The sequence below is a fragment of the Protopterus annectens genome, chromosome 4.part0 (assembly GCF_019279795.1).
Source record: "Protopterus annectens isolate FY-2018-M chromosome 4.part0, PAN1.0, whole genome shotgun sequence".
In the NCBI taxonomy this organism is placed as follows: domain Eukaryota; kingdom Metazoa; phylum Chordata; order Ceratodontiformes; family Protopteridae; genus Protopterus; species Protopterus annectens.
The window spans coordinates 1,005,576,857-1,005,591,943 of record NC_056733.1 but is presented as its reverse complement, the minus strand read 5'-3'; positions in this window follow the sequence as shown (position 1 = coordinate 1,005,591,943).

Genomic DNA, 15,087 nt, shown 5'->3' with positions numbered 1-15,087 from the left:
GATTATAGCTCCTAGCCTGCAGTCATCTGCGAACTTCATTAGCCAAAGACCTTCTTTGTTAGTCTGTACTTCTGAGAAGTAGGCACCAAACAGGTGAGGACCCAGGACTGAACCCTGTGGTACTCCACTTGTCACTGGTCTGAAGTCAGATTTGAAGTATGCTACTTTCACATCATTCAAGAGACAGCAAATGACAAATGTCAGCATGGTTTCCAGGGTCATGACTTAAAGAGGACATAAGTTAGCATTAACACACAATGAAGTGTATACTATATTCTGAGAAATCTCAGAGTGATTATCATCTGCTCTAAAAGAGGTGTTTGGGTAATATCCTGGAGTTATAAAGTTATAAATGAACAATCTTGTGTTTATGTATGATTGATACTACAAAACTCAGACAGCAGTAAATCACAAGTAGGTACATTTGCTTCAATGCAATTACCTACCTTTTTGTCAGTTTCAGCATCTATTCATTTTCATGCATTTCCATTTATTTTTGAGACTCATTTTCTTAGTGCATTAACATATTCTAACATGTGAACAGTGCCCATTCAAGAGCACATAAAGATACATAAAAGAACTCATAGTAATAACATAACTCCAAGCAACACACAAGGGTGTAGATTTCTCAGAACATGTTATGCACTTCGTTGTGTGTTAATGCGAACTTATGTCCCCTTTAAGTCATGACCCTGGAAACCATGCTGCCATTTGTCATTTGCTGTCTCTTGAATGATGAAGAGACCATGAATGAGTCCTCTTCTCTTTGCTGTTTCTGATGAGCCTGGCCTTCCTTGTTTGGAACGCAGAGCCTTACCAGACGACATAAAACGCTCTTCCACCTACTCATTTTAAAGCCTCTAGCATGTATGGATAAAAGTAATTTGGTAATGCAAAATAAAACTAGAGCTGTGCCACATCTGCATAACTGCTTCAGGCTATTCGTGACCTCTTCTGGCTGGTGGGTAAATGCAAAACAGAAAGCAACATTAGATGATTACAGTTGCAAAATAATCTCCTTTATGAGACAGCCATAGTACTGGTTTGAAAATGAGATGAGCAAACAAAAAGAAAGTTGTTTAAGACACGAGTACATTACAAAAGTGCAATGAAATAAAATGAATCACTCATTTTTCTAATTTCTAGATGTTACAAGATAGTTAAATTTGACATGTGGACATTTGCATCATTAGAATACAAAGGATGTTCATAAACATATTTCTAAAGCCGACTGATAGCGTATTGAGAAGTTTAGTAATGTATAGCTACCAGATGGCCACTACAGACTTTGGGGGGGTACTTTATCTTGTCAGAAAGATCTTATCTGTCAAGTAGAAGCTATGTGACCCTTGATATCAGTGGTGTCTTTTAACATGCATTGCAAAGCGGGATTTGAATATTATGCAGTTCCAATTGATTTAACCAGGTTGGTCTGGCTAGAGACTGTGGGAATCCAAAAGTACTGGACACTAAGGCACCAGGTCAGCAATATCCATCTCCCCAAAAACCCCACATTACAGAAAAGAAATAGCAGAAGCACTGTAACTGAAGGCAGAGTCCTGACCTCTCGCACTGGGATTTCATTCATCACCCACTTAATAAATCCCTTCTGAAGTGGCAGTATCCTGGGGTAGGTTAGGTAGTTATGGGTGTGTTTGCTTTTATAATACCTTTTGCTCTTCTGTATATAATCCAAAACTCCAAATAAAGGCAGTAACTTATTCCACCCAACATTTCCAGAGAAATTACCAATCAGTTCTGAGGCTTCAGTATTTGAAGAGTATTTGAAGATTTGGGTATTCCATGCTCCACTAACTCTAGAATTTACCAGTCAGTCTCTCTCTCTCTCTCTCTCTCTCTCTATCACAAAATTATTGCATGGCCCACTAAAGAGACAGCTGTGTTAATGTCTTGTAGGAAGAATTTAACAGTGGGTTACATGTAGAATGGATTGGGAGGCAATAGTGGCAACCATAAAAGGGATGGAGTGGGATTCAGTGGCCACAGAGGAATAAATGCACATTTATGCAGGGCTAATAACCTAGATATCTTCATTCTGTTGGATAAGCCACTCCGTGGCTGATGCAGCGGCACAGCGATTAGTGTTGTTGCCTCACAGCAAAAGGCTTTCTGGTTTGATTCTTGGCTGGGGTGCTTTCTCTATGGAGTCTGCATGTCTTCCCTGTGTTTGTGTGGATATACCCCAGTTGCTCTGGTTTCATTCCAAAGACAGGTGTCTGGATTGTTTCTCCCTGGACCTCCACTGAAAATGGTCTCTGTCCCAGTCAGACTTTTGCCAGTAAATAAATATGATAGAACTGCAAATCAGTGGGTAAAGATTATAGATGAAAAGATCAAACTAGTAGCTAATACCCCTACCATAAAGATGCTAAGTTATTCCTTAAATCATTGTTTATGGCACTTTTACTGTAACTGGTTAGTGTGAATGAACATTGAAGTCCATATTATGGGGAAGGTTTGGCGTAATGTTTAAAGGCTTTGCCTCTCAAATACAAGGCACATGGCTTGATTCTGGCTTCTGCTTATTGGCTAGGTTTGTAGACTGATAGTTTGGTATTTATTAATGATCCTAAGAGTTATGAGCCTAATCACTTCTGCATTTGGCATGTGCAGTTTTGCAGGCCAATGCAGTGAACCTGATGTATGTGACTGCCTCAAAACTTATGCACATTCATATTTCACTGACACAGGTTCATAGATAAATTGTTGGCTAGCTGCCTTTGAGAGCCATTTTAAGCCTAGCCAATTTCCCTTCCAAATGTGAGAATCATATCCTTTACCCTGTGGCTGTGAGGTTAACACCTTAACCATTATACCAACCCCCAACCCAACATGTGGGCTTTGCTCCTTATTTTGCCACCAGTGAGTGGGCTATGGCTGGTGTCTCTGGTGTCTAACTACAGTCATGGGGTATAAGCATCCCTTTGGCCTGGTATCATACCTAGAAGGGAGGATGGGGCAGTTAAATAGGTTGCACTGCTCTCTGGTGGAAGTCATGCTGCACAGGAATGCAACCCCATTCTGGAAGCTGACTTCTCCTTTAGCTTGTATATTTCATATAGATGGATGCATATTGCTCCTTTAGGAACTGGTATCTACATCTACCATGCAAACTGATAAACAATCCTGATTCAGAAAATGATACATACTTTTGCCATGTAATCAGATAAATGTTCCTGCTTCAGGAATTGAGGCATGCTACTGTCACACAAACTGTGTGGCCAATGTTGTTGTAAAAGTGGCTGATTTCAGTACAAACATACATGTTGCTGCCCTATAGATGCATCTCATGTTGTAGACATTGGTACATACATCCTATCATAGGTTCATAGATTCATAGGTGTGTACTAGGCTAATGGCCCTGGAGCCTTTACAAGTCTAGTCCAAAAAACTTGACCATGCACTGTGCTACCCATGGTTTATTTACAGTGCCCCTATCCAGTAGGGCAACTAGAAAGATCCCTGGAGTGAACTTTCTCTTTCCCATCCTAGATAACCAGCCTACCAAGTCTCAAACCCAGGACGCTATGCATTATGATCACAACAATGCACCACTACACCATCTGATCATCATATTAGTGTGTGCACCTTATAATGCAGTCAATGCATGAGAAACTCGTATTTTCACTGCTTCACAAAGAGTCATTGCAGTGCCATACAAAATCTCCTCACATCTAAATTCCTAACAGCGCTTCCTTACTCTTACATGCAACCATTTGTCCCTGTTCCATGTATCACTTATGACTCTGCTCTATAAAGTGACCCAGAATAGAAGATTACCACTGCCAACAAACTAATGCATGGCAATCTTTGTTTTATAAAAATGATGTGTTATATCATCATACCAACTTACACACTGCAAAACAATAAAACTTGACACCTATTGTGTTTCTCTATCTCATAAGGTAATGATTGCAATGGTTTTAAAATCTCATCTATGACATACAAGACAAATTATAGGTTCATAGGGTTTATAGGCTGGTACTAGGCTATCGTCCCTAGGGCCTATACAAGCCTAGCCATAACAATTCCTGGCTATTTCTTCCCACACTATTTACTTTCCAGGACCCCTGGCTAGCAGGGCGACTGACATGATTCCCAGGGTGAATTTCCTTTCTCCCATCCAAAAAGAAAACAGCTTGATGATATTTCACAGTCATAGTTCAGCAGTGGTAGGATTCAAACTCACACTTCCGTAGAGACTGGAGTCTTAATTCAGCACCTTAGACCACTCAGCCACACTACCACCTAAGAGTATATGAATAAGTAAAGTTTTTTATTTATTTTTTTAAGTTAAGCAGACTACCAGTAATGGTAGTAAGAAAACCCTCTAAAAGGCTAGAAAAATTAGTGAAGAGACAATTACCAGCTATGGTATGGTAGAATTACCAAAAGGTAGAAAAAGGGAATAAAAAGACAATCAGAAGAAAATACAAATATTTAACAAGTAGGAGAGGGAGGTGGTAATTAGAGAAGCAAAGATGAAAGTTTTAAATGAATTTGCTACTCACAAAAACTACAACATTATCCAAAAACAGCTCTAAGAGAATGATCTGCATCTGTGCGAGATGGCTGCAAATGAGATCTGAGGTATTGGTAGTCGACTGGGGCATTATGGGTAGTGGGAGAAGCTTGTGAATTGGATCCAAAAGTCTAGTGTATGTGACCAAGTCAGAACCGAGGTGGGATCTGATACCTAATAGTTGAGGAACAAATGAAGAGGATAACATCAGATGTACAAGTTAAAATGTTTATGTTTCATAAAACAGTAAATGAAAGACTGGGTAGTAAATGTGGACTCGAAGAGACCATGACGTATATGTTTTTAGACTGTCTGAGAGTTGATAGGCTATGGACAAGGTTAAACAAGAAAATATATATTAAATAGCATGGGTATTATCAGTACAGATGAGATAAGTTATGGCTGCTACCACAATTATGCAAAGCATCTTCTTGAAAAGTTGAATGAAGTAAGCATGACAACTGCCTGAACATATGTCACGCTAGGGCAAAAGAATTATTCTTGAACAATGAAAATAAAATTCTACTGAAAATCATGTTTGGTTATGGCAAAAGGGTTGGGGGTTAAGAAGTAATATTTTTGTTTTTGTGTATATTTAGTCTGAATTTACTAATCTGATAAAAACAAAAATAAAAGCTATTAAGTATTTGAAATTACACGTATGTTAAAATGCTGACATGTGAAACAGAGATATGTCACTAAGCAGCTTTGTTAATATAGAACTGCTTTTCTGCAAGTATTGTGGGATCTTTCACATCCAAATAAGCTACCACCAACTCAGACAGATGGGGTCTTGGTTTAGCATGGCATCCAGACAGCAGCACCCCCCGATGCTGTTCTGCAGTGTCAGTAATGGAAGACTAATCCAAGCACCTGGAGTTGGGATAGAACTCATACCTTTTTGATCTTTTAGTATCAAAGGTGAGTGTGCTACAAGCTGAGCTATTAACACTGCTGTTTTGAATGAAAGTACTGATTCTTTAGGTTTTTGCCTTTTACTACAACTCCACAGACTGTTTATTACTTGGATGTGATTGTCAGTTATAGTCAGTGAAGTAAAATGTTTTTATGCATTTAAAGAGAAGAAGGCATACCTCTCAAATGTCCAGATTTTTTTAGAAATGGAGATCGTCCTGCCATAGAACACTAATGTTCCTGCCATTGCTGCTGGAAAAATATCCGACCCCTTCTTTTATAACTCTCAGCTTCTTAGGACAAGAAATGTGGACAAAGCCATAAATAATGGGGGGACAAAGGCTCAAAAATAGGGATAATTTTTAAATATTGTTCTTGAAAACTTAGAAAGTTATTAATAAAATTACAAGTTTTTCATTCATATCAATTTTCTGAAGAGCATGAAGTCTGAAACTCAAATGTCTATTATTTTCTGACTTCGGTCCACAATGATTTGCCAATGATTTACCAGAAATCCACAATTTTATGAGAAATAGACCAATAATATGAAGGAAAAAGCTGGACATTCTGCAAAAAATCTGGACAGTTGAGAGGTATGCCTTCTTCTCTTTAAACTGACCTACAAATGCCACGTAAATATATGTTTGCACTTGGTGAATGACTATGGCCCTCCTGACATGCAAAAGTAGCCACTCTCCTGTCCTATAAAATGGACATGTACTAGTACTGCTGTCCCATAACTGAACCCCTATTCCCAACACATAAAGCTACATATGTTGTCTGCCTGTACCAGGACCCTGACTTCTGCTGTATCAAAATCCTTCCTGCTGCTCTGTAAAATCTTTATAACGTCGCTTGTTATAGGGATGTAGCCAATCCGTTGTAATAAAATTCAGGTTTTACATTTGATGTAGCCAATCCCTGGTCTATGAAATGTCCCAGGTTTCTGCCCCCAGTGAAAGTCCTGCCATAAAAACTGACATGTGCTACTACATTAAAGTACTTATAAACTGATGGATAACGTTTAGTAATATACACTACCAAACATTCCTATCCCCTATTCTGGAATTTGTCTGTTTTTTTTTTTTAATAATGCATGTTGTTACCCAATAAGGTTTGACATTTGCTTACATATATGGTGCCTGCCAGTACCCTAGTAAATTACATTGCCCCAACATACAACTAGGTGTACAGTCCTAACTTCAAAAGTAACACGAGTGTTTGATCTGTACACTATTACATCACAGGATATGGCTGCATGTATGTCACACACATGAATATATGGTATTAGCATATAAAATTGCATGCATCTCTGTGTAAATGTACTGATTCCTCCTCCCCTGAAACTTTGCCACTGAAAATGTGGCTGATTTGAACAGTAAGATAGCTATTTCTGCCTGCTCCTGGGCTGATGTACTTTATACTGCACTGATCACAGCACATAACCTGCAAGTGAATGAGTACATATTTTGTACAAATCAACTCTTAATATTATCTTCTGAAGTGAGGCATGCCACTGACCTGAAATTATTTCATTTTTCTGGGAATGAGCCACCCTGACTGCATTGCCATGACTTTGTACAAAGTGTGTAAAAGTGCATGAAATGAGTCGAAGTTGTGGCTGCACCATACAGACTGAAGACAGAAACATCCCCAATTAATGTCACTGCCTTATAAATGAATGGAGGTCCAGTTTCACAGCAGTCTATCTTTGTGCTATGAAGGGGTAAAGCACTGAGTACAACCCAGCCAACCCAAGTGTGGCTGGCTGGTGGCTTATTTGCTTGAAGTATGAGGAAGAGATAGAAATAATGATACAACGCAGGGTCACTTCTCACAGGGGGAGGTCACAAGGTTACATTCTGGAGTGCCGCTCCAGCAGTTCACTACTTTGACTCACTAATGGCCTCTGTAGACATGTCTGATAAGAATAATGATGGTGGGTCAGCTTCTGCTCCATGCTCATTGCACTTGAATCACAATATGTCACTAACCATGGCAGGCTTAAAAAAAAAATAAGCTTTCAATCAATTGTATGTGCAACAGCATAGCATACCTCTATTCTCTTCCTCCTAGCCCTGCTATAAATACAAGCCTGCTTCACTAGACTGGGTGACCCCTGGTCTAAAGTTTATGGAGTTAAAATTAAACATGGAGCTCTAGGACTGGAGAAAGGCAGATAAATAATTCAGTGTCACACTGCCACAGGGTGGAAGCCCTCTCAAGTCTATCACCCTGCTACAGTATGGTTGTCAGCACAAATCTGCCTCTGTATCATATGAAGAGGGTAGGCAGTGCCTCATGGCTGTGAGCTGTTTCCGTCTGGAGAAATAAGATCCCCCAGTTACATGATATGTCAGGGGTAGACCCCAAATGCAGTGACCCTGAGGAGAACAGTGCAATCAGATGTGGAGGGACCTGAATTTAGCAATGGTTTACCCGCTGATCCAATCTAATAATGTAGGGTGCTGTAAAAATAAATAAAAAGCGGATACTCTTTAAAAAAATGCTTGTGCCTTTCTCCATAATTGTATACATTTCAGTGTCCTATGGACTGAAGCACAGCACACACCACACAACATGACAAATGAAGTATATATTCTGATCAATGGGGTGACAAAGTAGGTCATAGCAGAGAGCTAAAAACTCACACGTATGTACTTTTTATTTGTATTAAAAACATGTAGACAGAGTAGCAGATATAGTAAAACTGATTTAACCACTGATAGATGCTTCTAGCACATGAATTAGTGTACATTGTAATACTTTAAAATGAAGTATGTCATTTGTTACCAGATATGTTTTAGAATATTTCTACTAATGTGGTTTAAAACCAGCGTTTATCTATGAAAATACGACACATGACACCTGCCCCTGGTCCTGAACATTTTCCATGTCAAACTATGGATTTCTGGCTAGAGAACTGCATGAAGAAATTGAAAGAAATAAACAGTAATTGCATCCTTCTTGCATCCTGCACCCCAAATTACAGTTGCTGTGGCAGTAGATTCCCTTCTTCATCTGCTTTCCACCCTAATCCAAATTGCAGTAAATCAATATACACATACATGCTTATATACATAAATAAATAGAGAGAGATCTACATAAATAAATAATATGACAGTTATCTGCTGCTCTGACTTTATTCCTAAGCTCCCTGATTCTCTAGAAATATAAGTAAAAAAAGCAAATATAACATAAGATCTCACCATTCCCACAACACCTCTAATTCCCACTCCAGTGATAAATAAGTACATTCATAAATTTCACTAGTAGTCCTACAGTGGTCCTTCCTAACATATTAATGAGGGAAATAGTTTTAACCTGAATTTTCTAAATACCTAGATATCTTATGGCCCCTCCCTCACTCTTTCCTTAATGGAATGCTTCCATGCTCATCCTTATGAAACCCATTTATTTATTTGTTTGCTTTCCTACTGACTTACTTACTTACCTATATACTTATTCCCTTATTTATGTATTTATTCACTTGTTGACTGATTTGCTGGGCTGGTGTAATATTCTTTTCAGCCACAACCTGAGCTGATGGCACATTAACATATAATATACTAGTATTATGCATTTATGGTGCTAATAATGCCAGTTTGAAAAGATGTCTAAATATATATATATTTTTCATAGTTCAGGGTGACAGACTACTAGACTTTTTAACAAGCTTTAACTCTTACTAAAATGTACTACTTCTTAAAAGAATGTCTAACATTATCAAAACTATTAGCTTAAAAATTAATATCCTCATAACACAGGGAAAAAAAAAAAACATCTTCTTACAGTGCCTGCTGTGAATGTGTCAATGACTGAGCATGTGCACCCTCTCATGGGCATGCTCAGTCTTTGCTAGAATGAGCAAGAGGATTGCATTATGAGGCATTAGCATTCTAGGAATGGGAGGTTGCTGATGACTATTCTTCTAATTTTAATGGACTAGGACCTGCAAAGACTACCCAAGAGTTGAAGGGGGGTAGAACTGAAGATATTTTCAGGGGGGATCAGCAAAAGCTAAATGCAGGCTTGACAAGTTGGTGTAATGGTTAAGGTGTTTACTTTCCAGAAACAAAGAGCAGGTTTTGAGTCTCACATGAAGTTATTGGCTCAACTTAAAATAACCCATCAATTATAACCAAAAAACATTTTTATGCCCGGCAGTAAAACAAGTATTCTTCAGCAATGGCAAGGTACAACGGGAAAATGACATACCTTAGGATATTGTATATGTTTGTGTGTGTGTGTGTGTGTGTGTGTGTGTGTGTGTGTGTGTGTGTGTGTGTGTGTGTGTGTGTGTGTGTGTGTGTGTGTGGATGTTTGTGTATCCATGTGTTGCTTGTGTTGGGGTCTGTGTGTAAATTTCTTTCATTTCTCTCAACAAAAGAAAAAAGTATTACCCTAAATAAGTAAGGTTTGATTTCTGCAAAATAGTAGGCACAACAGACTGGCATTTTATTTTGCTATGCAGAAGTTTTCATGAAGAAACATAGATTTTGCAACAAAATTTATGTGACAATATTTTTTTAAATTTCATGCATCATTGCTGCCCCTGAGGTTAATCCCTAGCTTTGGCTGAAAAGTCTGAAGTCTGAAACATTCCTGATCCAATAAACTGTTGGTCCAAACCCACAAAGCTATTAACTCAGCAGGCGACTCCCTGTTTGCCAACATCGTTGGTAAAACTTGGAATTCACTTCCATCTAACCTTACCCTCAAACCTTCTTTAAGTCTCTTCAAAAAAGGCCTCAAACAGTATTTTAACCCTGATTAATCACTACTTATTTAATGTCTTATTTAAATTAATATTGTACGCATCTCTTGCTCATAATAGCTTGATGCAACCTGTTGTTTTTGTATACTATTACACACTGTGTATATTGTCAGTACCCACTAGAGGGCTTTGTAAATATGTTTGACTCATAACTGTTATGTTCTGTCTGTGTTATCTGGAGCTTTTCTCCCCGGGCCTCCGCTGAAAATGGACATATATCCAGTCAGACTATCCTGGTCAACAAATGTAAAATAAATAAATAAAAATAAATAATTAAATATTTGAACAGAAATAATGTAGAGCACTGCTGTTAGGCAGGACAAAGCACTGGCATATAACATGAGCTACACCTCTGTGGATGTACTGTTTCAGGAAGCTATCTCATAAGGTGACCAGCAGAGCTTCCATCTGTTTATTGCCATTGTTGTGTCCTTCGGCTTTTCCCGGTTAGGGGTCGCCACAGCGGAACTCCGGTCCTCTAATGATTGGCAGTTGATTTTTACGTGCTGAGTTGCCGGCCCTAATGCACAACCTTCAATGAAGGTATGCCCATTCACGCATGTATCCACAGAAGACGCTCTAGCTGAGAATCAAACGGGACAACGTCTTGCTGTGAGGTGACAACGCTACCACAGCACCACCACCGCGGATTATATAAACCAACAAATAACTTCTAATAAATACTTATAATTTATTACATAATTGGTTAAATATAAACAGTAATTTTAAAATATAAATTTAAAAATGCAGACTTTAATTGTCCTGAAATGTTTGTGCACAAAAAGAATCAAACTATTATTCAATAATAGGATACAAACATAACTATACCCCAGTTAGGAAGAAAAGTACTTATAATCCACCCACAACTGAAAAATTTTGAACTACAGGTAGAAGATGAGATTAGATCCAGATATAAGGGAGGTAAGAAATGTTTCAGCCTTAGTAAGGAAGAAAATCAGTTATTAAAAGAAAATGACTACCTTAGAGTTATGAAGCCAGACAAAGGGGGGGGGGGTGTTTATGGATGAGCAAAACCATGGTGCTGTTATAAACTGACCCTTGCAATGATTCTGTAGGCAGAGCTGTTACCTTAAAGCAGAATTTGATCTGTGATAAGCTGATCTAAACTGATGAATGCAGCTGGCCTATAAACATACTGGGATAACTCAACTAATATATGCAGCCTGTATTCTGGTCTTACCATTTCTTTATTGACTGAATACATGCTATGTAAGCATTCTGTCTGGCATATATAGTCCAGCACTGGCATTTTCATTTACTGTGACATCGAATATTTGTTCATTTATGTATTTGTTTGTTTAGCAACATGGCTAACTGAACTGAGTAAGAAAACCTTTTCAGCCATGAACCAGGACAGATGCAAAATGTATTCATGTAGGAAACACATTTTAAGCATTTTTACAGCTGACACAGTTGTTATGACTTAATGCTTGCAATATATAGTGAAATATAAACACAAAATCAAAATATCATGAGGAAGAAAATAAGATCTCTAAATGCAATTATGCTATTTTTATAGGAATATAATGCATAACTTTAATCTAGTCCTTAGGTGAAAACATAGGAAGAATGGTAACCAAGTGAATGAATGCATATAAGAAGTGAAAAAAATCATAATAGTGCGGCAAAGACAAGTAAAGAAACAGCCAAACACATTTCAGCAGGGGACCACAGCATTGAGAGTTGATACATTGCTCAGTGAATGCAGTCCAAGGGTTGCGACATGCAGCAACTGGATTATGTATATTCCACTGACATCATTAGCAATGAAAAGGCTCATAAGCAAAAGATGCATTATGCCTTGAATTTAAATGGCTTACTTTAACTGCCATGTTATGGCTCTGCCTAGGACACATTTGCGGTTTAAATACACACTTAAAATAAATTAAGGGTGGTGAAAATCACTACTTAATCAGGCCTCATTTCCGTATTTTACATCCTTTATTCAACCACATTCAACTATTCTCCCATGCTTCCTCTCTCTCTGTTTCCAAACTCACCTTTTAAATAGTCAGGAAGCCAGCCACACTTTGTATCACTGTCATAGCCTGCAGTTCCATTACTGGCAAATCTACAGTACTGAAGTATGGCTTGCCCTAAGGGTTGGATAGGCACTGGTCTATGTATCGCAGTTAATGATGACTGCCACATGATCCAACTATATGTGGTGGGAATTCTAAATGGCCAAAGCAGCATTTGCTGCAGAATTATGAGCCCATTAACTCAGCCCTAAGCAGCACAGCTCTGTCTCTTTGTTGGGGTCTCTCAGTTATTACTATGCATGCTAAGCAAATAAAAATAATTCACAAAGCAACACAGATGTCATAATATAAAACTGCATTATTATAAAGTTATGTACCTTTCACATCCATCTGACTTTTAAGTCTCTGACTAACTAATCATTACCTGGCCACTCACTATAGAAAGAATGAATAAAGGGAAATGCTGTCAAAGTAAGATACTACAAATTCTGCTTGTTTGTGGAGGGTGGGGGACAGAAAGAGCAGGCAGTGATAGGATCCTGCATTCTTTTTTTGCGAGAATATGGAGGAAATGGAATAAAATATTCTTTTTTCTGATGGGACTTAGTCTTCCACTGTAATGTAGCACAGGTAGCAGTAATCAGACTAAAGGGTAAAAAGGTCACACAGGCAAACCATTCAGTAAAAACTGCAAGAAAAAAACAGACGAGCTAGAGCTTTTACTATGTGATGCCTTACACCTGTTGTAATGGAGGTTCCTGAGATATATGCAAATGACCCCTTAAGGGCATCAACTGTTTCAACTATATGGCTTCTGAATGACCATGACACTTTCTATTTTGTAAGTCTTTATGAGTACATTCAGGCCATAAAACCCCAGGCCACTAGCTGTGGACGTGCATGTTTCAGCCTTTTTATTGACCACATCAGCACAGTATAAGTGGATAGTATTCTGCTAATGTCTTAAGTTCAAAGGTTAATGCTAACATGATTCAAGCTGTCAGAGAAGAAATGCGCTTCATTTACAAAAAAATATGCTTCTTTATCATATATCTTTTCACTAATTAACAAAACAGTCAAGCAATACTAATAAAAAAGGCAAATAAACTTCTGGTTTCATTCCTTTAATTAGTTACCGCTTTCAAATGAAAATATCTTCTGAGATATTAAAAAGCAGAATATCATCTTTCCAGCACACTCTTCATTATTTTTTTAATATGAGGCTTTTTTTCATATTTCTGAATGTTTCCAGGCATGGCAGCAACCATTTCATAAGTACAGAGGACAATTTGCTTCTTCTGGCACAACTGAGTCCTGAATAACATCTGGTCCCCTATCAGCCCCCCTGACTGAAGTGTCATATATAACTGCTTAAGATGAAAAGCATTACAAAAATCCATCGCCTCCTTAGAGAGGTTATTAATTTGCTCCCTGGTCTGATATGGCAAAGGAAGCCTTGATTGCTAACTGTCTCTGAAGGTCTGTAAGGCATCATCTTAGGCACTGTGGTTCAGATCACAACAGGCATTCACAGTTGTCACGACCAGGGGCATGCAGTTTAGTTTGTTACTTCCGACCCCTGGGACCAGCTAAGCTAATCCCTGCCGCCTGTTCAGTAACAACCCCTCATTATCCTAATCACACACATGCATAGTGAATTGTTTTCAAACTCTGAAATGACTGAGTCAGCCCAGTGGCACAGTGGGTAACCCAGCGCTATGCCAATTAAAGAAATCATGGTTAGAATATTTAACAGTTCTTTCAAAAACTGAAAAAGTGCAATGTAGGGGACAGTATTCAGTAAATATTATAAAAGAGAAAATCTATAGCAAAAACCTTAAGATTAATAAAAGAAAACTCTTTGTCCAAATAAATATAGCCTAGTAGACTAGCACTTGTCAGTCATCTCTCACTTTCTCTGTAAAGGAAATGTTCACAGTGATATTCAAACATTAGATGTTTATCTGACGTGATTACGTTTTAATTAATTCAGACAAGTACATGCATTTCTATGACATTGAGTATTAATAAAGTTACATGTGATATGCAATCAAAATTTAAACAAAGTAAAATTATAATAAGAAAAATATGTTAAATAAATCAAGATTCTAAAGAAAAGGCTGAAGATGGGGACCAGAATGACTTGTTTTGAGCAGGTCCTGATTTACCTTGGTTTTTAATCAGTCATAAACGCATCAGTCTTGTCAAAGGAAGAGTAACCAGAACAAAGTGGAATTTTTTTAATAGCATAAACTTGTAAATAAATGAGGTAAATGCCCCCCTCCTGTTCATGAACTTGATGTGAATGTCAGTACCGTGTCATTGTAATCTGAAGGGTAACAGACATCAAAAACAGACTCATTACGTACTGTGAGATGATGAATGTATTACTGAAAACCACATCTTTAGAATTCTACTGAATTCTGTTCCTATGGAAAAGAGTTTTCTAAGTCGGTCAGAGCACAGTTATTACTGTAACAGTAAGTTATCGTTTGATAAGGGGAACACAGAGAAACAGCAGCCTCACCAATGAGGAAAGCATTCATTTGAATATTGCAAAACTGTGAGCTATTGAAAAAACAACCCTATTCTTGGGAGGGGGGCATGAAAAAATATATTTTCTGAGGCTTATTTAGCTAGAAAAGTGTTTCTTCATTAATGACTAATATGTACACACATATGTATACAGTTTTCACTCTGTGGGCTTCAGAATCAAAGAAGTTTAAATAATCAGAGACGTGAAAGCTTCACATCTACAATTAAATAAAAGTTTGTTTTGACATGAACCTTCTGTTAAACCTCTGTAGCATGTAGATGTCACAAAGCCTTTACTGCTGGACCAAAAATGA